This window comes from Pleurodeles waltl, chromosome 1_2, assembly GCF_031143425.1.
Source record: "Pleurodeles waltl isolate 20211129_DDA chromosome 1_2, aPleWal1.hap1.20221129, whole genome shotgun sequence".
Lineage (NCBI taxonomy): Eukaryota > Metazoa > Chordata > Amphibia > Caudata > Salamandridae > Pleurodeles > Pleurodeles waltl.
Genome location: NC_090437.1, coordinates 958686734 through 958714363, shown reverse-complemented (window position 1 = coordinate 958714363; position 27630 = coordinate 958686734). Strand labels below are relative to the sequence as shown.

General features: G+C 45.4%; 1 protein-coding gene across 3 annotated transcripts in view; it reads left to right on the top strand.

Annotated features, from left to right (window-relative positions):
* CRACD (capping protein inhibiting regulator of actin dynamics) overlaps positions 1–27630 on the top strand; it is an 801959-nt gene that overhangs the window by 593918 nt on the left and 180411 nt on the right. For 2 of the 3 annotated variants that reach the window (XM_069200882.1, XM_069200863.1), the window contains exon 5: positions 13196–13367. The gene's annotated coding sequence lies outside the window, so the exon portion shown is untranslated. The remainder of the gene's footprint in view (positions 1–13195; positions 13368–27630) is intronic. The other variant, XM_069200873.1, reaches the window with a different exon arrangement.

Sequence of the window (27630 nt, the reverse complement as noted above, 5' to 3'; positions counted from 1 at the left end):
CTACGCTCTGCCCACTTGAACTTCTTATCAGTTCCTAATTTTAAGAAGAAGAGACTGGATGGCTCCAGATTTTCAATCATTGCCCCCAAAATTTGGAACTCCTTTGCCCTTGAGACAAGAATGGCATCTTGCTACCCAGAATTGAGGAAATCATTAAAAACCTGGTTATTTAGAAAAACACACAGCTAACAGGCTGCCTATTCTGTATCTTGCCTACTTGTTCACCCTTCAGCTCCATGAAACCATTTGGTGTACTTCCGATTTATAAACTCAGTAACGTAACATAGCTCTGTTTTTGTTTGCACTGTTATTAAACTTTTAAAAATGAAAAGCTGATTGGCACCATACATTGCCTCGGCTTCAGTCTAAGTCATTGTGGAAAATACATTCTCCCAACTATTTGTTTTTAAATCTCCCACTTGCCTGCTCTAAAATGTTGGCATCCATGCAGATAGTAAATCCTGTATAAGCTAAAGAATGCTCAGTGCTGCGACACTGCTTTGGGAGTTGCCATTGAAACGACTAAATATGGTACTGATGCTACACTAAGTAAATAATTAAATGGGATATTCCTCGTTGAAGTGCTGGAGCCTACATTAAAGCTGCCTCTAATGACAGTCGAATGACTATATCATTCAGTATTATATATGGATTTTTGTATGTTTCTATTGGTTTCTTCTTTAAATTCTAAGGTGTTACATGAGTTTCAGAGTACTGACACAGTACAGCACTAGTTAATGCTACAAACCTGCTCAAACGTTCTGTTGTATTTTCATAGAAAGAACAGATGATAAAAGGTAACTTTCAGTGAATTAAGCCACGGGCTGTTTTTTCATTTTATCAGAAACTTCCACTTTAATATATATTTAAGAACTGATTATTTTTTCTGAACACTATAAATGAGACCCTCATTTTAAGTACACCCTTTGGCACATACTGGACTTTAAGTGGGCTGGCACCGTCGGGGTCTCAGACCTGATAGTAATTTAAAAGGGACCTTGAAACAGATCCTTAACTTTAGTGGCAAAACACTGATTAGCATTTGAGCAATGCATGTTGAATCCATTAATGTAATCCCTATGTTAGCTATTTCAAGGAAGCTGTGTTTCTGTATTTTTAGTGCCACATATTACTCTTGTATAGTGCATATTTGAAGTGAGTCCCCTCCATGTGTTCAGAATACATGGCCATCCACTTCTTGGAAACTCTGCTCAGAACACACAGCAGTGGACACCCACGTATTCCAGTTGTAATTGTGGTTCTGTGCATATGTGTGTGAAGGAGATTCACAGTGGTCAAAATATTGACAAGGCAAAAGTGAAAGAAAATGCAGTGCTTACAGCATTAATGTAAATTCACCAAAATGCCAGGGGTAGAGGAAGTGACATCATGCACCCATCACATGCATTGTGTCCTTATATTTCACCCACACACGTGCTCACACACACACACAGACTCTCTCATGTAAACACAGACACCCACGTGCAAGCACGCACACAACATACATTTAAAAGCATTTTTGGTTAAATATGAACTGTCACTGTTCCAGGAACTGACTTTGCCACCTCTGAGGCCAGGTGTCACTAAAGCAGTCTAAGGGGTCGCAAGGGGTCGCAACTGCGACCCCTCAATTATAGGTGAGTGGGTGCGTTGTGTATTTAGGGGACTTTTAAGTGAAGGAGCTATGAGGACGTGCATTCAAAAGAAAGTAAAAAGAGGGCGATGAAGAGGTATAAGATACACAGAATGAGATGTGGCGAGAAAAAGGGCATGCATGTCTAACACAGAGTGAAATAACAGGAGTGGTTGAGATCACTACTCTTTCCACAGGCTTCAGTAATTTTCAATTCACAGTCTCATAATTTCAAACTTGAAAGATTGTGGCATTAATTATTTACAACAAAAGCATTGTTGTTCTTCATTCATCCTAAAAAGCATTGTTGTTGTTCATTTATCCTAAACAGCTGACAACCACTGACAAAGCCAATAGTCCTTGCTGGTTGTAGGTGTATATCATACATTGTGTTGTATAACTGAATGCAATAACCAAAAAAACAGAAAGGAAACGAAATACCGGTCAGGTGACAGGGAATCACAAAAATGTAGTCTCTGTTTTAGCAAAGCCCTTAATTACATAGACCACACCCCTTCTAGGAATCCGCCACCTGTTTCAACCCACTTCCAGCCATGGGCACATGTGCACTTCGGAGACGTGAACAGGGTGTTGTTATTTCCTAGTAGCTGCTGCGCCTGTGATGTGGTGATAGCAGTAATGACCGTCTGTGCTGCCTCCGGTTGACTATGGCTTCTCTCTGCTCTGCTGCCATCAGGTAATGGGATGCAGGCTGGCCTATTTTAATATTATAAGCTGTGTGTTCACTTTCATCATGATTGACTGCACGCTGCATAGTTCAGGTCTGCTGGAGAATGGCAGGTAGGCATGTCAATAATATGCGTGTGTCTGAGCCAGTGAACACAACAGCGGAACTCCTCAGGCTGTCAGGATGTTTCACGCCGCACACCCCATCAGCCAATCCCGCCAAATCATATTAGCCTTTAAAGAATACTCTCTGGGGACAGGATCATATATTTAGAATTATCTTTATTACAGATAATACTGAGAATTCATGTGAAAAGCTAGAAGTAACTGTTTGCACTTGAATTTCATAACAATTTCAGCATGATTTATTGCGTACTTATGGGTAATAAAGCTTACATACATCCTACAGGCAAAAAACGTCACTTCTAGACTGTAACATTGTTATTGTATTGAGCTTTCCGGATTAATCTGAACTCTGATTTAAATGACTCCCAATCCCCAACAGCCTGGTAATTCAAGTTGCTGGCACTTCAAGATTATCACCAGGCTAGCATTAAGCATTTGCTGTGTGGGTAGCTGCCCATGGCTTTGCTCTCAGCCCACCAGCATGGGGCCCCACACCAGTCCTCTTGGGCCCCCTGCTGATCCAATTGAAAAAAAAAATTTCTCTTTGCAATTGGGCCCAGTGAGGGGGCTCTCTTCCTGGGCTTGCAGAGGTGCTGTGGGGAGGCATAGGGGAAGGGGACCCCTCCTCTTGTCCCAGTTGCAACGAGACACATTACCTCCCGACCCTCCCTCACCCTCTTTTGTAACCAATGAGATTCCCTTGCCTCCAATAGATCCCTTTCTTCCTAAATAAAATGCCCCCTGCACCCTACTCACCCCGTTTTTTTTCATCTCCCGGGAGACTTACCTTCTTTCCTCCCTCACGGCGGGGCATGAGGAACTTCGTGGTTGGATCACGGCGTTCTGTGTTGGCAGTGTGGCTGGTGAGGGAACGTTGCAGGCAGATGCCACAACAGAGATGGGAGGTCATGCTCGGCTGGGGCCGTGCTTCTGGGTCAGCATCTCTGCTTGGCAGGACACGTTTTCTGAGGCCCTTTTTGGTCAGTGAAATGGTCGGAATGGGTTTAAACTTTTCTTTCCATTTTTGGTTCTAAAATGTGAAGCTTTGATTGGCTCCTGCTTCCGCTCTACTGGCATTTCCCCATTGGTTTAGCATTCGGTTGGTTCCCTCATCCAGAGGGCTCTGATGAGTTCTGGGGCGTTCCTGTTCGATTATGGAGAGGAAGATAGCTAGTAAAAGGAAGCATGTGTTGTCACCTACTTCTTCCTTGGAGTAGGGGGGATGTTCCTTTCCTTCAAAAAAGGATCCGGGACACTCTGAGTCCAGGAGGGGGAGTGCACCTCTCATGTCTAGGGAAGAGGTGCAGGACATGATTGAGGTGGCAGTGATGACAGCTCTTCAGGCTCGTCCAGCGTTCTTCGGCCTCAGATTTGGAAGCTTTATCTATGTCATCAGGAGGGAAGTATGCTTTCCATGAAGAGGTGTGGGGCAATCTGGTCTGTGTGAGGGAGAACCTGGGTATTCCGTTCTTTGCAGCAGCAAAGGTGGTGAATGCTCTGTTTCATCAGTATGTTTCGTCTTCTAGATTTGACATGCCCTTTCAGTGTCCTGTTAGGGATATGCTAATGAGGGAATGGAAAGATGTGGGTTTGATTCAGGTCCCTCAGTTTCTACAAAAATTATACTTGTTGGAAGGGGAGTATGCTTTTCCTCATTCCATTTGTCTGGATTCGATTCTGGCTACCTTGATCAGCAAAACAGCCACCAATCTGGAGGACTGTACTCCTGCTGATGCCACCTATGGGAAAGTGGACTCCGGTCTTAAGAGAGCATTTACAGCTGAGAATTTGGCTTTGAGGGCAACTCTTTTGTAAGCGTATTCAGCACAATCCCTGGTGCAGGTTTTTGATAAGCAGGCTGTGGCCATTTAGGAGAGGACTGAGTGCTCTGTTTTATTGGCAGTAATGGAACAGCAGGCGAGGTTGCTGGCGAGGTTGCTGTCTGACATTTCCTCAGATATTATACGCACCTCTGCTATGTTCACTGGGACTTTGATTGCGGCCAGACATTCTCTGTGGTTGAGACAGTGGAAGTCAGATCCTGGGGGAGAAGACCACCCTACTGAAAGTCCTGTTCGAAGGTCAGGAGCTATTTGGGGAACAGTTACAGGCCATGATCTCCAAGGCATTTAAAGAGATGAAACATGCTTTGCCATATAAAGGGGGTTCCTCTGCTGGTGAAGGTTGGAAGAAAGCTTATAATCCTTCCCTGAACATGAGTCCTGGCCATCTTCCTTTCAGGGGAGGAGGATTCAGCCCCAGTTTTTCCCAAAATGCACTGTTCCTGCTGAGAAGTGGGCCTCAAAGAAGGGCTCTGGCAATCATTGTCCCGGTGGGGCATTACCGGTTGGGGGCAGGCTCCACCATTTTCTGTCTGTTTGGCAGCAGGATGTGTCGAATTGATGGGTGCTAGCCTCTGTGCCCAATGGCTACACAATATACTTTAATCACATTCCTCCAGATACTGGCATCCAGCTGACTCCGGTTCCTGTTGCAGGGTGAAAGAGGTTGGCCCTGCTCGATGGGGTCTGAGAGTTTTTGGACAAAGGGGCCAACTACAGGGTTCCAGTGGCAGAGCAAGAGAAAAGGACCTATTCCATCTTGTTTCTGGTTCAGAAAGTGTCAGGGAAATTTTGACCTCTCCTGGATCTCAAGTGGGTCAATTCTTGGGTAAAGGATATTCATTTACAAATGTTGACTGTTTAAGTAAATATTACACTGATAGGTCCAGGAGATTTGTTGGCATCCATGGATCTGCAGGATGCTTACCTGCACATCTTTGTTGCAGTTCCTTCTTAAAGATTTCTACTGCTTGCAATAGGGGGGCGAGCATTTCCAGTTTTGTGTTCTTCTCTTTGGGCTCAAGAACTCACCCCAGGTTTTTACAAAGGTTGTGGCATCACTGATAGCTATACTTCATGCAGAGTGTGTGTTCATGCATCCTTATTTGGACGATCTCTTGGTTCAGGCTGCAAGCAAGTCACAGATGTGGATTCATGTGAAAAGAGTGTTGCAGGTCTTACAAGAGCACAGATTTTTGATAAACTGGGGAAAGTCATCTTTGGATCCAGGACATGGTGTTCATTGGGGCACGGTTTCTGACTCCCAGGGGGTTGGTGACATTGTCATAGAGAAGTTTGGCCATCCTGCAGGATCAGGTTCAGTCTTTTTGGCCCAGACTACTCCCCAGGGTCTGGAGTGGTTGCAGGTGCAGGGTCACTTGGCATTGCTATGTTCCTGGTGCCTTGGGCCAGATTTCACCTGCACAGTCTGTTCAACTGGATTCTCTCCCGTTGGTTGCAAGGGACTTTGTCATCGGGACCATATTCCAATGGCCACTCCTGTCTGCAGGGAACTGTGATGGTGGTTGGAGCAGGAGCATCTGGTCAAGGAGGTCCCTCTGTCTTCTCCGGCTCCGGTGATTGTTACAACGGATGCCAGTCTCTCCAGGTGGGAGGGCTTGGCTGGGCTCGAAGCAAGTTCAAGGGTTATGGTCTCTTCAGGATTCTCAGATGTCATCGAATTGGAAGGAGTTGAAGACTGTTCTTCTGGTTCTGGTGCATTTTCAGGTGCTCCTGAGGGGGAAAGCGGTACTGGTACAAACGGACAATCTGGTGGCAAAGGCTTACATCAACAGGCAGGGGTGGGAGGGACCAGGACCTGGACTCTGAACTTGATTGCAAAGGACATTTTCTTGTGGGCACAGGTTTCTGTTCTGTCTCTACATGCTTTGTACATTTGGGGGAAGGATAATGTCTGGGTAGATCTGTTGAGCCGGGAAATTCCTACCTCCAAGGATTTCCCGCTTGGCCCGTCTCGGTTTGATCTGCTGGTGCTGAGATGGGGTCTTCCAGTGATAGACCTGTTTGCTTTGCCAGGTAATGCGAAAGTGAGGAGATTTTGTTCCCGGAGCCAGTGTCTTCTTGCTTGGGTGGTGGACAGGTTGGCTTTCCTTTAGCCTCTGGGACTGATATATGCCTTCCTGCCCTTTCCGTTGGTCAGTGCTTTTCTGGTGAGAGTCAGAAGAGAGAGGACGCAGGTGATTTTGGTGGCACCACATTGGCCAGGAGCGAACTGGGTCCCTCTGCTGCAGTTGTTGAGGAGTGGTCAGGAGTAGGTTCTTCTGATGGTTCCATCTTCACTTGCCTTTCTGGCCCTTCCTCTAGGGTCATTGAGGAAGTTCAATTTGACGGCATGGAGGTTGAACATAGAGGCTTAACTGATTTGAGGGTTCCTGCGCAGCTGGCAGTGACTTTGTAGGCTTTTCGTAGATTGTTCACTCTGCCTTCTTATGCCAGGCATTGTAGTGCCTTCTCTTCTTGGTGTTTGAGGAAGCAGGTGGATCCTACGGTGGTCAGTATCTTTCTGATTGTGCAGTTTTTACAGGATGGTTCTAGCTTGAGTTTGTCAGTCACTACTTTGAGGGTTCATTGGGCAGTGATTCAGGCATTTCGTGGTCCTTGGCTGACTCTAATTGATAATGGGGGCTGATGCCTAGGTTTTCAGGGCCTGTTGAACTTATTTCCGAAAACGGTTTGTTTTTTCTCTAGTTGGAATCTACAACTGGTTTTGGATGTCTTGACTGGACCTCCCTTTGAGCCCCTGGAGGGTGTTGATTTCAAAACTTTAACGTTTAAGATTTGCTTTTTGGTGGCTACTACATCTGCCAGGTGCTTGGGGGAGATGGGGACCTGTCCTGTAGATTTCCTTTCTGTAAGGTGTTTCAGGACAGGATTGTGCTTCTTCCGGTTCCCTCATTCATCCCTAAAGTCAACTCAGATTTTCATGTGAGCCAGGAAGAGATTCTGCCAGCTTTTTGTCCTGAGCCGTCCTCAGATGAGGAGTGCAGATTACACAGTTTGGATGTGCGACGATCTTTGCTGTGGTAACTGGATGTGGTGCAGTCCTTCTGTAAAGGGGACGCATTATTTGTCAATTTTGGTCCTGCTAAAAAGGGAGAAACATTCAACTGCTACCTTGAGTTGGTGGCTCCATTCTCTGGGCCTATTGGCTGAGTTGAAGGGGTGTTCAGGGGTAGGTCCACACGAGGTATGGTGAAAATGGTGGATGAGTTGCAAGGGATTTAAGTAGTGGAAATGTTTATGGTGGCGACTTGGTCTACTCCCTTCACGTTTGTTTTCCACTATTGGATTGTTGAGCTGGAATGTTTGGATAATGTATTGGCTCACAGGGTTTGTCCTCTGTGAGGGAATAGATGTGTTTTTGTATACTTTGTGGACACTCTATAAAAGTTGGGTATTTGCAACTCAGTTGTCCATTTCTGTTCTTTCTTGCTATGTCTCATTGGTTGAGAAGGAAGGCGAGGGAAGGATGGGAGGTAATGCGTCCATTACTGACTGATAATGACATTACTCCTAGTCCTGCTCCCTCGCCTTCCTTCTAGGTACCTCCCACCCTCCCAGTATGGAACAAATGGGTGTCTGATTGGCTTGTTTACGTACAGGATGGCGAGGGAGTGGGGAGCGTTTTATTTAGGAAGGGAGAGGTCTATTGGAGGCATGGGAGCCTCATTGGTTAAGAAGGAAGGCCAGGGAGTACGACTAGGAGTAATGCCATTATCAGTAGTTAATGGGCGCTTTTGCACGTTTCTCCTGCAACTAGGCCTCCTGTCTGGCTGCCCTATGAGAGCCACTTCTTGACACCCATTGTCCAGCAGTTTAGCTCCACCACAGTTTTAACAATCAGACTGTAAACAATTCTCTCACCTTTAGCCCTATATGAACTGTAAAAGAGGTGCTTGTAAGTGGTGGAAGGAGGAGCAGCAGCCCAGGAAGAGTCTGCACATAGCAGCTTCTGGAGCCCTAATTGTGTCAAGTATGCAAATTAGAGGGGCCTCGCATATTCTCTTTCTTCCCGGGGCCCTAAAAATCCCAGAACCGTCCTCGATTACCTGTTATGCAGTAATCCAGTGGGTCCTGCATATTTTCCTTTGGAAAATCTGGCTGCTCAAACCAGCCAAAATTCCTGGGCAAAAATAAGAAGTCAGATGTGTTAAATCGTAATCCCCCGGTTAATCCATATTACTAAATAGTCCCTCTGAGTACAATTTGTAATGGCTGTGTTTTTTCCAATCCACGGAGATACCTTTACAGCTCGCAGTGCTAATTCAGGGTTTAAATGCAGGCATCGTATTTCAATTGCAAATGTATGTGTTGCTGCGTGTTCTTGGCTGAGAGTCTTTATGGACCAATGGAGATTATGGGAGCTCGAGCTAGAACAATGAATCATTCATTTACCTTGAACAGCCACGCGACATGTATCCTTGTCACTAAATAGCTAAGATAGCTAAGATCTTTTCATCGGATTCTGACCCATCAGGTACCACAAAACCAGTCAACCTGCTTTCTTGATGCAACCAGGAAAACTTATAATCATATACTTATATCATCAATGGCTACATCGCCCCTCGGCGGTACTTGCCGTGGCGACCTTAACCACAGCCTGCTGAATGGATCACTGTGATGATTGAATGGGTTGGGTGGTGTGGATCGCTCTCTAACTTCTGGTTATTATTGTTTTCTGGCTCTGAACAGTGATTAAGACCCTCGTGTGCTGGTAGATGATTATTATTGGAATTGCAACAGTGAGAAACGTGGATGGTGTCTTTATGTTCACAATTTGGCCTCCCAAAGGTGCATCCACAGTGAGGCAGAATGGCAGCAATATCTGTTTGCAAGTGTAAAGCAGGCCAACCACTGAGTCACTACCATGGATGTTCAGCCGCCAATATGCAGGGCTGGGACCAGATGACATATGAAGCATCACAGGCAGCAGCTGCATTCAAGACTACTAAATCTGTTCCTTATTTAACAATCAGCGAAAACCAGGCATGAACAGAGGCCTAAACGTTGAACTTAACATAATGTAGGCCTGAGCTAGCAGGTAATTGGTACAATGTTTAGTAGTTAAAGTTCATCTCAGACCCAGTAACAGCAAATGGATTATGAACTAAGATTAGAGTCAAACGAAAGGAGATAATCGACAGAAATATTGCAGAGCCTTAGTCTTCATAATTCTCACGCCAGGTTTGGTATTAACCACAACTTAAGGAAATAGATCCCTGGAAACAAAAGGTGAACAAAGTTCATCTTCCATGTTGTATTTTTTGCACGCTTGTAAATCTGTGTGTGTTGCACTTTTTATATGATGGTCATACACGCTACTTAGGAACTTTGGGTCACAGCTGAAACAAAACTCTATTAGTGAAAGAGGGGGAGAAGGGAATGTAGTTTGAGTACAAGAATTGCACCAGGTGAGTACATTTCATTTTCTAGATTACAAAGTGGTATGTTATGTTCGTTTGATACCTGAAAACAATATTAGCGCCCCGCAGTTTTGTTTAATTCGTTTGATATCTGAAAACAACATTAGAGCCACCGAGCTTTGCAGAAATTACTTGTAGGAAGAGACATCTCTAGTGTATTTGGTGAATCGGGCCTTGTAGTGGCATGTTTTTAAAAGAAGACTGCACAGAAAGGAAACATTCCTCGTTATCTACGTGATCAAACACAGACTTTAAAGATGCAGCTTAAGCGCACATCTATTATTATTTATTGTGTGTTCAAACAATGGCATGACGTAATTCTGGTAAAACACTGAATAAACTGGCTGAAAAAAAGTTTTAAGGAGCAAGAACTAGGGATGAAACCTTAAGCATGCCCCTCCTGTAGCTGAACAAGACAAAAGGGGCCCGGTATAAAATACTCTATTTTGAATCATCAGAGGATCCTTCAACCCTTTACTCTGAACACATGAAAGGTAAGGATAAACCATCTAGGTCCTGATGAAGATCTCACATTAATAAAAGCCCCAAATCAGGTCAAAATTCTTAGACTGACAATGAGGAGTGTAGCAATAATGAAAGACTGTTAACAGTGGAATAATTTGCTAACATTTCCTTTATCAGCACCCCTGTGAGATGTATAATATAAACTGAAATTGGGTCCAGACTGACCATACAGAATATTTGGCACACTAGATGCATGCACCAAGCTAAGCCATTAGGAACATTTGAAAAATATTCTAGGCATAAAGAGGCTACTTTTGTTGGTATTTATTTCACATTATTTACTTGCTTTTTTTGTCAGTTTTTGACGCCACTAAGGCGACCTTACAGACCATTGTGCAAATGAAGTGTTCACAAAAGCACCTTTACTGTGACAACGTTCTATTAAACTTTATTTTTAGGCACGGCGCTAGCCAAAACCTCTCGATTTTGCTAACATTATACTAATAGGGCCTTTCAGCCAGGCCTCTTTATTCACTAGCCTGTTTCTGTGCCATATATATATTTCTTCTACCCACTACAGCACGCAGCATGGCTCACGGGTCATCCCACTTCAGCCGGTAACTAACGTCATTTTGAGTAGTGGCATTCCGCGCTTTCACAAGAAACACGTCCACACACAAAGTAGTTCCCTTCTGTGGTGGGCACAACTACAGCAATGTGTGTTTTTGAGACTGAGAATATATTTGGTTTTAGCCAGTTTTTTATTGGCAAGGGCCCAGCAGTTCTCCCCACACAATAACGTTTTATAAAAACGAGGACAAAAAAAACCCAGAAATTGTGAATCAAAAGCCCGGCAGCCAATGCCAGACCTATTGGCAGTGCTTAATTTGTGCTGGTGGTTTCCGGTGCTTAGCAGGGACATTTATTTAACAGGGCCGGGGCTGATGCATTCTTCTCCCCTGTGCAATGGGCCCAGTAATTATTAAAAATATATGTACCTGTCCTGCCCTCCTCCTTCAGTTCATGTACCTGTACTGCAACCCACAGTCATTGTCTGCATCTCATAGTGTGTTCAGAGCACACTCAGGGGCATATTTATACTCTGTTTGCGCCGGATTTGCGTCTTTTTTTTTACGCAAAGCTAACTCCATATTTATACTTTGGCGTTAGACCCGTCTAGCGCCAAAGATCTTGGAGTTTGCATCATTTTTTAGCGTGGACACCTACCTTGCGTTAATGATATGCAAGGTAGGCGTTCCCTTCTAAAAAATGACTCCAAGGCATGTGCGCCTTATTTAAACTCCCGTGCAAAAATGACGCACAGGAGTGGGCGGGCCTTAAAAAATGACGTCCAGCCGCTTTTGCGTCATTTTTTAACACCTGGTCAGGGCAGGCGTTAAGGGACCTGTGGGCTCGGAAGGAGCCCAGAGGTGCCCTCCCATGCCCCCAGGGACACCCCCTGCCACCCTTGCCCACCCCAGGAGGACGCCCAAGGATGGAGGGACCCATCCCAGGGAACTTAAGGTAAGTTCAGGTAAGTATTTTATTTAGTTTTTTTTGTGGCATAGGGGGGCCTGATTTTTGCCCCCCCTACATGCCACTATGCCCAATGGCCATGCCCAGACATAAGTCCCCTGGGCATGGCCATTGGGCAAGGGGGCATGACTCCTGTCTGTGCTAAGACAGGAGTCATTTCAATGGGGGTTGGGAGTAAAAAAAAATGGCGCAAATCGGGTTGAGGCCAATATTTTGCCTCAGACCTGACTTGCCCCATTTTTTGACGCCCAAGCTCCATTTTCCCCTACGCCGGCGCTGCCTGGTGTGGGTCATTTTTTTTGACGCACACCAGTCAGCTGCGCCGGCTAACGTCATTCAATAAATAAGGCGCCCGCATGGCGCTTTGGAATGGCGTTAGCCGGCGTTAACTTTTTTGACGCACAACTGCGTTGGCGCAGTTGTGCGTCAAAAAGTATAAATATGGCCCTCAGTTTGGGTCTCCCCCTTTGTCTGGCTGTGGATTAAAGGGTCCTGAGGTGGATTTAAGGCCACGTAGCATGGTGCTCGGTGCGCCAGTGCCGCCGCAGGTTTCTGGGCAGCTCTTTGAGCACCAGCACCTATTAATCTACATATTAAGCACTGCCTATTGGTTTTGTTATTACTTGTTGTAAATACAATTACATGGTTTTTTTTTTATTATTGATGAGCACACATAGCAATAGAAAGAAAAAATGTAAGATACACATTAAGGACTCTGGGATCACATCTAGAAGGAGAAGAATTCGTAATGATGTGCAAAATTTACGACTTGGTCAGACCTGCAAAATGCATTCTTATAGGAACAATGACTGGAAGAAGGGGCCCTTAAATGTTCTTGTCATCCCTGGATCAGTCACTACAACCCAAATGAACCTAACCCTCTTCCTTGTGCACTTCACAGCATCGCATACATAAGTTGTACAATGACATGGATACTGGGTCCCAGGAAACAAAAGATATGAAAGTGGGTAACAAGGGCGGAGGCTGGATATGGTCAAGCCAGCCAATGTTATTCAGGTAACAGCAGGCAATGTCACTGCCACCTCTGATGTAAATTATCACTTTTTATAGGAAATATCATGATATATAGAATTTGAAAAAAAATGTTTTTAATGATACTACGATTACAAACCGTGTCTGGCATAAGGAGCCATTTTAGTCTGGTGTGTACGGATGGATTCAAGTGTAGGTATTTCCTAGATGATGCACTTAGAAGTGTGCGTGTCTTTCTCCCACCAGCAGGCACGTGCTTGGATGCTTTGTCTATCTTTGCTGTGTCAATGTTGTCAACTGCCTGCCAGACCCAGGCGCACAGTTTCCAAGCTGCAGTTTGCTCAGCCTCAAGATTGCTCTTTGACTCCGTCCTGCCTGAACAAATAACGTCAGTTGCTGAGGCAATTTTGCATGTACAGGTGCCGTGCTGCAGAGAGACACCGCGGTTATCTATTTCTCTTCTCGTCCAGCAGACAAGAAGAAGTCAGGCAAATTCCAGCCTTTCAGGAAACTCTTCGGCAAGAGGAGGAAGAAGGGGACGCTGCGCGCTGCGGAGGACGGGGAGCTGAAAGCCAGTCAGTCCAGTGACAATGTCTGCCATGGCGGGTTCTCATCGGACGACGAGACTAATGACGCTCTGAGGTCAGTGAATCCCGCGCCTGTGGCCGTTTCGTGATAATTTCTGATACATTGTCCTTAGTGGCAGAGGGGGTAAAGGTTCGCCACATTGCAGGTCAAAACACCCGAGAATGCAACTCTTTTGGCTTCGCTGTAGCAGGGAGATTCTGTCTTAGAAAAGGTCATGCCAGGGACATCGCTTTGAATCCGAAAGCTCATCCTAAAACAATAAATGATTTGTTGTTCAGTGGCCTAGCAGAGGTTCCATGGCCAGTGCTTTAAATTGGCCATACTGTCCGGTACTGAGTGCCGGCACTTTTTTATTTTAAGAGGGACATCTCAAGAAAAACGTAATACTTTTAATTGGTGAGTACCGGCACTTCTCAGAAACAAGCAGGTACTCTGGCACAGAGCACCTGCACTTTATTTTTTTCATTTCAAGCACTGGCCATGGCTCCTAATGCTCGCAGTGTCAGAGGCCTTCCTGGCCAAAGGTTGTGTAGTAAAAGACAGCTGTAATTGGGGGAGAGGGGCAGTGGGCCCCTCCCACCACTGGGCACCGGTGCAGCTGCACCTACTGCAACAATGATAGCTACCCATGTTGCTTTTCCACAAATGCAGGCGAGCATGAGGGCTTATGTATTGTACTGAGGAAGAGGCCAGACCAGGCCGGGGAGAAAAAAACATGCGCCTATGTTGTATTTTGTTTGTTCAACCGAATGTATAATGTACTAGCACGATTGTGAATGACTGCAGTGCATAATGTTCTAGCACGATTATGACAGGCGCCGTTGTCATTAAAGAGTTGCTCCTTGGTGTTCCTTGTAAATGACTCTGCTGTCCAATATAGTTGTATCAAATGTACAGCAAGCAATCTTACCATTCAACAAATGTATGACTTACAACACCACTGTAGATATTGTAAAGTCTTAACAGTGTAGCTAGTAAATAAGCTGGTTGTGAAAGAGTACCATGTCAGAAAATGTAGGAGCTTCCCAAGGCCAGCTTGTTGCAGGATTCTGTTAGGGGTGGTCGAAATTTGTGTAATATACATTCGGGTAATGATGAGAAAGTTCTCGAAATGTATCTAAATGTCGTGTAATTATGCAAAATACAAACCTGACATACTCAGCGTTATATTTAGCATGAAATGCATCCTCATGTCCATTTTGAATGTGAGGATGCATCCTTCAGTAAAAAAAAAAAACCAATAGTGCAAGAAACACAAGTGCCGTAAACTACAGCCACTCCTGTGCTGGTTGTTATTGATCCTACGTTCATTCGCTATAACTTTGTTGTGAACATGGCACAATTATGATGTGGCATAATTATGGGAATTCTGTGAGATAAGCGTAACATATTCTAGAAATTACACTGGTGTAATTAAAATTTTTCCCAGGTCTACATTGTAACTGATGAAACAGTCCTGTTGGACAGCAGCATATTTTCACTACCATTACTAACTACAAATAAAATTAGGTGAAGTGGATAAAAGTCAGGGCTGCCACAATCTGGGCTGCTTTTTCTGCAGGCAGTGGCAAGGCAAGCAACCCCGTGCCCATGTTAGCTACTGAAATTTGGTAATAACTGTGATGCATGTGGTCCCCCAGACTCATGAAGCTGTTGGCACGGCCTGATGCACCATTGATAGCGCCGTCCCTGATGTGGGGGAGCTTTTGCCCAACAAGTAATCCAAAACTAAATCTCTGCTCCCGTGATGTTACTTTTTCACTTGATGGGCATTTGGCTGACTCAGCTGAACGTTGGTTAACTGAGGGGAAAGAGTTTACAATATGAAGGACAGAGGATCTGTGACTTCAATTGCAACAGATACAGAATCACCTGCCCTAACCGCAGGGAAATACGGCGAAGTGAATTAATTTAACAATTGGTTAAATGTTAAGTAAATCCCTTCTTAACCTTTTGAGTGCTGAACCCCCTAAATAGTTGGCCATGAAATTACAGCCCTTCCGTATATCTCCTCCAACTGAACAATTAGGCTTCCAGAGTGACTCACCGTTGTTTCCTCCACCCATCCCTCACACACAGGAAGGATTCTTAGGTAATGTAATGACTATAGGTGAAGTCTCTGAGGCACTTCCTGGGTAGGAGATGATGTGTGCCCCCATGGTGAATTTAAGGCAGCCTGAATCTTTAGCATACCTTCGGTCATTGTTAGTTGCTAACTGTAGGAAATCTACCTTGTCTGGTAGTCACCCTCGATTTGTCACTTTTTGATGAACCCTATTTATTTGGTGGTTTTTAGACTCTGCACACTGGGGCACCATTGTTCATTGCCAATAGTATGGGCTCTGATGCCTCAAAATGGATAAATTGGCTAATGTCTGAATGGCATATTTAACTTTTCTTTGAGGACATAATATATGGGAAATAGACCCATGGCTTGAAAAGTTATCTGTCACGTTTGGACTGCAGGACTTATTGTGCCATCCACTAGTGTGACAACAGAAAACATGGCTTCAGGCCTACCACTGTACCCTGACTGCTGCATTGTAAAACCTGTAGGGTGGCCTCTTCAAATAAAACCTTTTGAGGGGGTAAAAATCTCCCTTTTAAATATTAGTAAATCACCCCTATGTAGATCTTGTAGCCCACAATATTGGGTACTTGGGGGCATATTTATACTCCGTTTGTGCCGAATTTGCGTCGTTTTTTTCAACGCAAATTCGACGCAAAACTAACTCCATATTTATACTTTGGCGTTAGACGCGTCTAGCGCCAAAGTTCATGGAGTTAGCGTCATTTTTTGGCGTGAACACCTTCCTTGCGTTAATGAGATGCAAGGTAGGCGTTCCCGTCTTAAAAAATGACTCCCAGGCATGTGCGTGGTATTTATACTCCCGGGCAAAAATGACGCCCGGGAGTGGGCGGGGCAAAAAACCCCGCATTTGCGCCTCTTTTTAACGCCTGGGTCAGGGCAGGCGTTAAGGGACCTGTGGGCTCAGAATGAGCCCAGAGGTGCCCTCCCCTGCCCCCAGGGACACCCCCTGCCACCCTAGCCCACCCCAGGAGGACACCCAAGGATGGAGGGACCCATCCCAGGGAAGAAAAGGTAAGTTGTGGTAAGTATTTTTTTAACTTTTTTTTGTGGCATAGGGGGGCCTGATTTGTGCCCCCCTACATGCCACTATGCCCAATGACCATGCCCAGGGGACATAAGTCCCCTGGGCATGGTCATTGGGCAAGGGGGCATGACTCCTGTCTTTGCTAAGACAGGAGTCATGTTAATGGCGTCTGGGCGCCCAAAAAAAATGGCGCAAATCAGGTTAAGACGATTTTTTTGCCTCAGCCTGACTTGCCCCATTTTGGGACGCACAAACGCCATTTTTCCCTACGCCGGCGCTGCCTGGTGTACGTCGTTTTTTTTCACCCACACCTGGCAGCGCCGGTCGGCTAACGCCGGCTAACGCCATTCAATAAATATGGCGCCCGCATGGCGCTTCAGAATGGCGTTAGCCGGCGCTAATTTTTTTGGCGCAAAACTGCGTTAGCGCAGTTTTGCGTCAAAAAGTATAAATATGGCCCTTGGTATTTAAAAGTAGGACATATAAAAAATTAATGTTACTAGGTCCCTGCAAGACAAGGCCCAAAAAGCTAGTTTAATTGTGGTAGGCCCATATGTGCTACGTAGAAAACCAGAGTACAGATTAAAATACTAATACTTTATCTTAGGAACAAGATGGTTAATATTTATTAAAAAATATCAAAGAAAAGTAACTTTTAAAAAGTCAAATTGTTCCTGCCTGAAGATCCTGGAGGCTAACTTGCATTAGCTCCCCAGCTTCTCCCAGCCTGTGCTCATACTTATAGGTGTACACAAGGTGTGAAATGCCTCCCTGGAACAAACTATGTGTTTACGTCAATGGGCAGAGATGGATCCTAAGAACTCCACAGAATATTCAGAGTGGTGGCTGTTGGCATCATGGCACACCATGCTCTAAAATCTTGTTGGACAGGTCTGTTGAGCTGCATGTTTAACTTGGGGCACAGCTAAAACGGAGAGAACAAGATGCCAAAATAATTCTTGTGTATCCCCTGCCTGGTTGCTCAAGGATCCTACTTTTTTTACTACTAGACATTTGTCTCTGGGTTTGTTGTGGGTACAGGGCCTGATTCAAACTGTCTTTAATGTTAGATGTGGGAGGACACTCATGAGTTCTCTATAACACTCTTACACACACCCCAAGTCTGCCCCTAGAGACCAAGTTTAGTGTGGCTGAAGACGTTCGTCATATTGAAAATGCTCTTACCAATGGTATTATGGACCTGTTTGCAGTAAGACAAACAGGAACTACTGCACAGGAAGCTGTAGTTACCCCTGAGAACTTGTATCACATTGATTATAGAGGAGCTAGGATTCACCCCCAGATACTAGCCGGTATAACTAACTAGCAACCATAGACTATCATTGGGATACATTGCTTTTTTTCACTATATCGAATTAAAACTTTAAAAAAATGATATCACTGGTTCCCCTTTTTGGGTATTTGTAATTTTGGTGTCATTTAATTTATTAAATTCTACTCAATTTTTATTGTTTAACATTTTAACTTTATTACTGTCTTGGTACTGCTGAAATACTTTACACATTGCCCCAAGTTAAGCCTGCCTGCTCTGTGCCATAGCTTCTGGGGGTTGAGCTCAGTTTAATTTAGTGACTTGGGGGGAGTTCACCCTGACAAGCGTTGTTTATTCTTTGAAGTGGGCAGTTGCATTATTCCTCAATGCGAGGGACAAGACAGTGGTCCTCAGGGACCTCTGATCAAAATCCTTTTCCTTCCCTTGTGGGTTCCCCCACGGGTCATCACTTAGCCCCACTCTTCAATATCTATGGGGCACCATTGGCTAAACTAATTATTTCTCATGTTTTTGCCAAAGCAGCATATGCCAACGATACGCAGATCATGGTTTCAATTCCAGGCAATGCTGATGAAGTGGCCGAAAGGTCTAACAAATGTATGAAGGCAATAGCAGGTTTGAAATTTAATTCAGATAAAACTGAAATCTTATTTTTTGGTAAAGAACCCACATTCTGGGGCCACTCATGGTGGCCCTCAGGATTAGGATCCCCTCCAATCCTGGCCTTCAAGGAGGTAGGGAACTTTGGAGTCATTTTTGATACAGGCCTGTCTTTCAAGGAACATGTTAATAAGCTCTCATCTTCTTGTTTTCTACAGCTCAAGATTCTAAAGAAGGTACTTCCTTACATTTCTTTTGAGCATCTAAAATCAGTTATCTTAGCCTGGGTCATTTCAAAGATTGACTACTGTAATACCTTAAATATGGGGGCAAGACAAACAGGACTTAAAAAGTTACAGACACAGCAAGATGCAGCTGCACGCCTCCTAAAAAAATTGCCAAAGTAGGTATCAGTAGCAAATCTGATAAGAGACCTCCACTGGCTTCCGATAAAGAGGCAGTGGCATTCAAGGCACTTTTCCTAGCCCACAAAGCTCTGCACAGTACTAAATCTGGCTACCTGGCGAGAAAAGTCAGGTGGTATTGACCAACCTGAAATTTGAGATCTCTGTATCTTACTTTGTGTCAACCACCAGGATAAATAAAGCTTCTTGTGGAGTTTGTCCACACTGTCAGTCAACTATGAAACAAAATGCCATTTCATCTAAGAAATCAACCTAGTCTTTTCAATTTTCGCAAGCTACTAAACTCTGGGTTGTTTACGTACTGTCTCTAAGTGGCTTGTCGCCAAGCTAGGAGCTGTTCCACTTTGTCCAGATCATTAGCGCCAAGATAACCTTGGGTATTCGCATGCTTCAGAATTCCTGCTCATTCATTAGAAATCCCACTCCCACTTGCCCATCCCAAATAATAATTCAATTTCTTACAAATATTATGCTGTAGGACTTTCAGAATACATTCTGCACTCGTTTCCACATTGTAAGGAAATGCCTCTTTTAGCATGTTCACCCCCTACATTTTTGGACTGATGTTGCTGTTTTTTCGAATCTGAGAGTGCACTGAGGCCTGCTAATAAGACCTCAGTGCCTGTGCTCTGACACCATGCAAGGTATAAGTCAAATTGAATATCCCCAATTGGTAAGGCCTGATTTACTTAGAAGTTCTTAATATATTGTATCAAGGGCATGTAAGTCAGAGTGTCCACTCAGGCTTGCAGCTCTATTTGTGGCACCTTTCGTGTGACAAGACAAAAGATGCTCAGGTTGAAATTAATTTCACTGTTAATGGCTGGCCACTGTTAGAAAAGGGACCATTCTGTGCTCTGCTTGTCTAGTGGCCTTACAAAGGCACACAAACACAGACAGCTTTCTGATTGCATGGGGAGATGTGTGAACAACTCCAGGCTAATGGACAAAGGCAGTGCCACAGCAGCAAGGTGTCACCTCCTCTGCCAGAATGGCCACTCCAGGGAATAGCCTGGAGGCGTGCTTCAAAGGGGAAACTGGCTTTGAAGGGCTTCCTGGCTTAACACCCCTTAGCAGGATGCCTTTTGTCCCTGTAGACAGTGTAGGGAGAGGGCCAGAGAGAGGAAACACCCCCAAATCATTTCTACAGTGAGTGTGTTGTTCCCAGGTAACCACACCTCTACGATGGGGTTACCTTGCTCCTCTTGACCAAGGAAGGATCATGCCATCTTGGAGGGGACATGAATATGGTATTCTGAGATAGCTAGATGTAATGCATTACAGGAACTTTATCACTAGCTAGGAGGGGACCCAGTAGCCCATTAGCTGTTCTGGGATAAATATGGCATCCCTGGCACATTGACTTTCAGTACTCGTTGGACTTGGAAAGAAGATGAGAAGGAGACCAATATGCTCCCGTTATAAGCGCACAATGAGAGGCTCTAACACTGGAGCAACTGCACCTGCTGCACTTTAGGCTAGCGAAGTTTGGATCCTGTTCTGCATGCCTAGCTTGGAGAAATGCTGACCCCTGGCCCCAGTCTGAAGCAGAAACTCCAAGGGGTAGTTGACTGTCCCTCCCCCCACACCCTGTAACAGCATTAGTAACATTCAGGTTGAAGTAACCCAAGTCGCATCTGTGGTAGCCCCTGCAGATGTCTTGCCACTACGGGCGCTGGCTTTCACCAAGGACAGTTCAGAAATAGCCATAAGAGGCACCCATGTCTGCTGGACCCATGAGTGTTGGTATGACCCTATTCATCACCCAAAAGGTACACCAGCCTCCACCAAATATTTACACCATGATCACTGTGTTGCAAAAGCGAACGCCTGCATCAGCCTTCTTTGGAACCCTCCAGAGAGGACTTTGTGGGACCCCGAAATCCGTGGCTAGTCGCTCACACTCCACTGTGGACCAAGAAATTGACCGGACTTCACCTCCATGGACTGCACAGCATCAGGAGCATCCTTGAGCATTTTTGAATCTGCATCCTCCAGCATCAGGACCACTCGATTATCCTCTATGGCGGTCATCCTGTAAAATTTAGATCTTGCTAAAAAAATGCTCTGGTGGCCAGGAAACTATCCAAACCAATTTTTCTGGCCCCCTTGACCTCTGTCCTGCCAGATTTGATCTTCCAACTCAGGCCGGAGTTGCCGATCTAACTTTCCCAAACGTTTCAAAACTTTCAAATGTTTTTGTTGACCAATGCTTGTTTGTAGTTGATGCTAAACTTATTTATTCCTTTAAAAATCTATATCTCAGGAACTCTGGGGGGATTTTGATGATCAAGGTCTCTAACAATTTAAAAAAATCGAATCTATTATTCTAACCTGGTGCCTTGTTTCTTTTGTGTTGTGTGACTTTCTTATTTTGTTGTTTGGTGCTGTTAAATGCTGTTAAATGCTTTACATATTGTTCCTTTGCTAAACCTTACTGCTTGCAATCACAGCTACCCAAGGTTGAGATTAAGGTTGAGTAAATGTACCTGGCTGGACCCATGGTGGTATTTGTGAGTGTACTGCATGGTAGGACTATCTACCCATACCATATAGTACCACCCCAAATCTTCACATTGGTGCCTAGCAGTGAGATCCAGAACTTGTGTTTGACTATACCAGATAACTAATAAGTTGGTAACTGACCAAAAGTGTTTGTGTCAAGTAGCGAAGTGAAAGTTTGACCAAGTTCTGCCATTTAAGGCACCTGCTTCCGTGAAGAAAAGTTAAAGGAGTTGCAAAATGTTTTTTTCTTGCTACTGAAATTGTTCAAGGATGGAGGGCAAAGGAATTGGCTTGCCCACCTTGCCTACTTTGAAATTCAATGAATTGAGGGCTTTGTGAAAGAGAGGAAAACCCTGCCTGGGGATTCAGCTAAAAAGAATGACCTGGAGAAAGCTCTCAAAGCATAGGAAGAAGCCAGGAAAGCACAGTCCCTACTGGGGATGTGAGAGTTGGGATGAGGAGGTTAACAATGACCCATTTACAGAGGGGGACCAGGAGAGTGTGATCTCCGCAATTCGTTCAAAGCATGACTCCCTGTAGGGAAGTGAGAGAAGCTTCACATCTGTGAAGAGGCCTAAGGACATAGAGGCCCAGCTTAGCCTCCTGGAACTACAGGGGAGGAAGCTGGCCTTGAAGGAGAAAAGGTTGCCCTGGAGGAGAGAAGGGCCAAGTTGGGATTGAGACCACAGGAGACTGGTGGCAGTCACAGGTTGACAGAGGTAACTGCTGAGGGTGCCTATGATCCAAGATTGCCAATAGGGATTGTGCCCAAGTATACTGAGGGGGTAACATATACAAATGGCTAGCATCATATGAGAGAGCACTTAGGATGAGAAGGGTGGGTGTACAACACTGGGAGTCCTTACAGTAGGAGCTCATTCCAACTGTAGGGAGAGATACATTGCTGACAATAGAGGATGAGGTGGCAGAATCTTACACCCTCATGAAAGTTGCACTCCCCCTGAAGAGTATAGACAAAGGTTTAGGAGCACACAAAATGGGCCAACACAGTCATGGGTCGATTTTGTAGATTCCTTTGTGAAGTCACTGGATGGGTGGATTAAGGGTAACAAGGTTGATACTTATGAGTGCTTGTACAATTTAGTGGTCAAAAAGCATATTTTGACTAATGGTTCCTCAGAGAACTTACACCAGCATCTGATAGTCTCTAAGTTATCTAGCCGTAGAGAGTTGAAGAAGACAGCTGATGAGTGGGTATGTCCTAGGGTATCCAAGAAGTCCTCTGGTGGTGAACCCAAAAAGAGAGGTCAGGCCCTCCTCCAGGGAAAAGATGGGGAGAAGTTTAAAAAGTTGGATAAGCCCAGAGTCCCCAAAAGAAGTCTATGGGAGGGGCCCAGAGCCACATCCCAAAGTAAGGGGAGAGGTATCAGGGAAATAATTCTGACTCTTCAAAGGCTGGGGTGTGCTTTGACTGTAAACTGCTAAGGCACAAGAGGGATCATACAGCATGCAACAAAAAGTCACCCACTTGTGACACTCTCAAAAGTATTGCCAGTGTAGGGATGGGGGGTTAAAGTTGTCCCTGGGGATTGCAAGAGGTATACTGAAGCCACATTAGTGTCCCTGGGTGGTAAGGAAATTGAACCTTTGGCCAGCGTGCCTGCCAGCATGGTGAAGTACCTGCGTGGAAGTTCAGGCCTTGAGGGATACAGGTGCCAGCATAACCATGGTGATGGCCAAGCTGGTTTGCCCCAGCCAGGTCTAACCAGATGAGGTGAATGAAATAGTTAACTCTGACAGTGTTACAAAGTCACTACCATAAGCTGTGGCAGACTTTGAGTTGGAAGGGGTTACTGGCCCAACGAAAGTAGCTGTATCCCCTGCCGTCCCTGCGGAGTGTCTGCTGGGCAATAACCTTTACATTTCTGCCTGTGTAGAAGTGGAGAGAAAGACTCATGCAGCAACGCTGGGTCTCCCTGAGTGGGTTTGTTTATCTACTAGAGCACAGAGAGCCTCGAGGTAAAGTGCAGGGGCTGTGGCTCATGAAACAGTGGACCGAGTCCCTACTAACGGGAGGAAGGGCAGGGCACCTAGGAAGGCTTCTACAAAAAGCCCACAGAGCCAGGAGGAGCCCACTCTGGGTGAGGGCCTGGTCTCTGAAGAGGAGGGGCTTACTTGAAGGACTTGCCTGACTTGGAAGAACTTCAAGGAGCAGGTGGCCCCTCCAAAGAGTACTTGAGCTAGGGGCAGAAGCCTTGCCCCACTCTTGAAGGCTTGAGACAGTTAGCTGTCAAACAGGAGAATGGCGATGTCATTGGGACCCATAAGGTGTACTGGGTGGAGGGAATTCTCTACAGTGAGGCAAGGGACCCCAACCAGGGGCAACCATGAGAGTGATGTTCCCCTAACAATACAGATAATTCCTCCCTAACTTAGCCCATGACATCCCCTTGGCTGAGCATCTGGCGCAGACTAAAATCTAGGAGGGACTGGTCAACCATTTCTACTGGCCCCAGATGTCAGATAAAGTAAAGGAGTTCTGTCTCTCCTGTGTAGCCTGCCAGGCCAGTTGCAAGGCAGGGGGCAAACCAAAGGGCCCCCTTGATATCATTACTCGTGGTGGGGGTTCCCTTTGAGAGGGTGGGGATTGACATTGTTGGTCCCCTGGACCCACCTAATGGCTCAGAGTGTAGGTTTGTTCTAGTGGCAGTGAACCATGCCACTAGATGCCCAGAATCCATTCACTTTCGGACTGTTACTGCCTCTGCAGTAGCCAAAGCCTTACTCAGTATCTTTACTGAAGTAGGCTTCCCTAAGGAGGTCATCTCAGAAAAGGGCAGTCATTTTATGTCTACGTATCTGAAAGCAATGTGGGATGAACGTGGGGTGACTTACAAGTTCACCACCCCATATCACCCACAAGGCACTGGTCTTTTTAAACAGTTTAACAAGACCTTGAAAGTCATGATGTTGGGTTTACTAGATTTTGTACGAGGCCTTCATTCCGGAATGACTGAGTATGTGAAAAAGGCAAACAATAACTTGGAGGCCAGCCAGGAGCTTCTCAAGCACAGGCAAGGCCAAAAGGCTGCCATGGTTGAGTACCAGCCTGGGCAATTGGTTTTGTGTGTTGGAGCCTGTAGAACCCAGAGCATTCCAAGACAAATAGACTGGGCCTTACCCTATCTTGCAAAAGAAGGGAGGTGTCACATATGTGGTGGATTTGGGTACCCCAAGAAACCCTCATAGGATGATTCATATGAACAAGCTCAAGTTGTATCATGACAAAGCAGATATGACAATGCTCATGGTGACCAATCGTGGAGGAGGAGGAGGAAAGTCAACCTCTCCCAGACCTACTGTCCACCAATGTCAGGGATGGGTCAGGGGAAGGAGTAGTACTGTCTCTCACTTTGACAGATCAGCAACAGCAGGATTGTCTTAACTTACTTAGGCAATTCTCTGGATTTTTTTCCTTGACTTTAGGTCTGACAACATGGTGTACCCATGATGTTGTCACAGGTGGCAGTTTACCTGTCAAAAGTAAGATTTACAGACTGTCAGGCTAAGTCAAGGACAGAAATGCCAGAAACCTTGGTATCATCATTGACAACAAGCTCACCATGAAATCACAGATCAATGCTGTCTCTTCCACCTGCTTCCCTTACTTTGCTACAAAAGATCTTCAAGTGGCTACTCCTACACATGAGACACACCGTGACACAGGCCCTCATCACTAGCCAACTGGACTACAGCAATGCCCTCTATGTAGGAATCGGCACACACCTCCTTCAGAGACTTCAGACCATAGAGGACGCCACAGCCAGACTCATCTGCAGCATTTCCTGATGAAGTACACAACACACCACCTCAGGCAACTCCACTGGCTCCCCTGCAGAAGAGATGCCAATTCAAGCTGCTGATCCATACACACAAAGCTCTACACAACCAAGGACCCGAGTACATTAACCACAGCTTGAACTTCCACCAACCATTAAAAAGACTATGCTCTGCCTCCCTTTTACTTGCCCATACTTACTGCATCTACCGAAGCAGAAGTTGAGGACACTCCTTCTCTCACATCACAACAAAATTCTGGAACAGCCTCCCCACGCACCACCAGACCATCACCTCACTTCTGGAATTCCAAATGGCCCTCAAGATCTGGCTGTTCGAATAAGCCTCAAGGACCTGCAAGCGCCTTTCTTACCCTATCAGGTGATTAGCCGCACATTATAGATCCTGATTGATTGACCATGCCAAGCAGATGGCCTTTCTAGGTTCTTCCACTTAGATGATGAGAACAACCAGGAAAAGGACTAGGTTGCTAATCACTTTCATCTGAAAGGGGACCATGTAAGGAAGTGCCTTTTTTTTGCATGTTCACCACCCACATTTTTGGACTGATGCTGCTGGTTTTCTGACTCTGAGAGAGCACTGATGCCCGCTAACCAGAGCTCAGTGCCTGTGTCCTGACTCCATACAAAGTATATGTCAAATTGGATACCCCCAATTGGCAAGGTCTGACTTACTTAGAAGTCCCTATTATATGGTATCCAGTGCACCCCGGTTATGTAAGTCAAAGTGTCCACTCGGGGCTGCAGCATTATTTGTGCCACACGTAGGCCCAGATTTAGGAGGGCCTAGAGCTTCCTTGCACCACATAAATGTCATTTTTCTTTATGCTAATGTGGCCCAACGAGGCCAAAATCATGTGCCATATTTACAAAGTGGCGAAATGCATGCATTGCACCACTTTGTTACTCCTTGCGCCACATTATGCCTATGCTAGGCACAATGTATGCAAGGGGATTGTTCCCCTGTTAGGGGGACCACAAAAATGGCGCAGTGGAATCTAAGACATTCCACTGGATCATCTCTTGCGGCTACTTTTAATGCCTGCACAGAACAGGAGTTAAAAGGGGGCACACCATTGCTTTCAATGGGCCCCTTTGTACTGTGCAGGATTAGTGCCAAGGATTTGGCACTAATCCTACACCGTACATCAATAGCATCAAAAGGTTTGGCATTATTGCTCCTACCCTGCGCCATGGTGCACTGTATTTTGTTAAGTGGGACATATATATTTCGATGTGTCTCAACAGCAACATTTCCAAGTTATTGTTTTGCTGTGAGTAAAGTTAGTAGCCACATTGACTAATACAGGATACCAGGTGACCCCCCCACCTGGTTAACTTTTGGCTGGGGCTAACAAACTGGGACATGTGAGATATCAAATTAATTGTGACATTAAGGCCCATATTTATACTTTTTTTGTGCCGCATTAGCGTCACTTTTTAAAGCTAAAGCGGTGCAAACTTTCAAAATACAATTATATTTTGTAAGTTTGCGCCGCTTTTGCATCAAAAGGTGATGCAAATGCGGTGCAAAAAAAAGTATAAATATGGGCCTTAATGTCACAATTAATTTTATATCTCACATGTCCCAGTTTGATAGCCCCAGTCAAAAGTTAACCAGGTGGGGGGGTCACCTGGTATCCTGTATTAGTCAATGGGGCTACTAACTTTACTCAAAAATGATTATAGAATATGAAAGATAGAAAATAAATAGAGCAGTTAACACACAAAGGAAGTAAAAATAAACCAATAAAGAGTAAGATAAGGTGATCAACAATACCAGGGCCAAAATTAGACTAGAGTTCCTGTTGCAGGGATGAAGGCCCATATTTATACTTTTTGACGCAAAACTGCGCTAACGCAGTTTTGCGCCAAAAAAATTAGCGCCGGCTAACGCCATTCTGAAGCACCATGCGGGTGCCGTATTTATTGAATGGCGTTAGCCGGCGTTAGCCGACCGGCGCTGCCTGGTGTGCGTGAAAAAAAACCACGTACACCAGGCAGCGCCGGCGTAGGGAAAAATGGCGTTTGGGCGTCTAAAAATGGGGCAAGTCAGGCTGAGGCAAAAAAAACGTCTTAACCCGATTCGCGCCATTTTTTTACGACGCCCATCCCCCATTGAAATGACTCCTGTCTTAGCAAAGACAGGAGTCATGCCCCCTTGCCCAATGGCCATGCCCAGGGGACTTTTGTCCCCTGGGCATGGCCATTGGGCATAGTGGCATGTAGGGGGGCACAAATCAGGCCCCCCTATGCCACAATTTTTTTTTTTTTTTTAAACTTACCACAACTTACCTTCTCTTCCCTGGGGTGGGTCCCTCCATCCTTGGGTGTCCTCCTGGGGTGGGCAAGGGTGGCAGGGGGTGTCCCTGGGGGCTTGGGAGGGCACCTCTGGGCTCATTCTGAGCCCACAGGTCCCTTAACGCCTGCCCTGACCCAGGCGCTAAAATCCGGCGCAAATGCGTTTTTTTTTGACCCGCCCACTCCCGGGCGTCATTTTTTCCCCGGGAGTATAAATCCGACGCAATAGCATCGCAGTCATTTTTTTAGACGGGAACG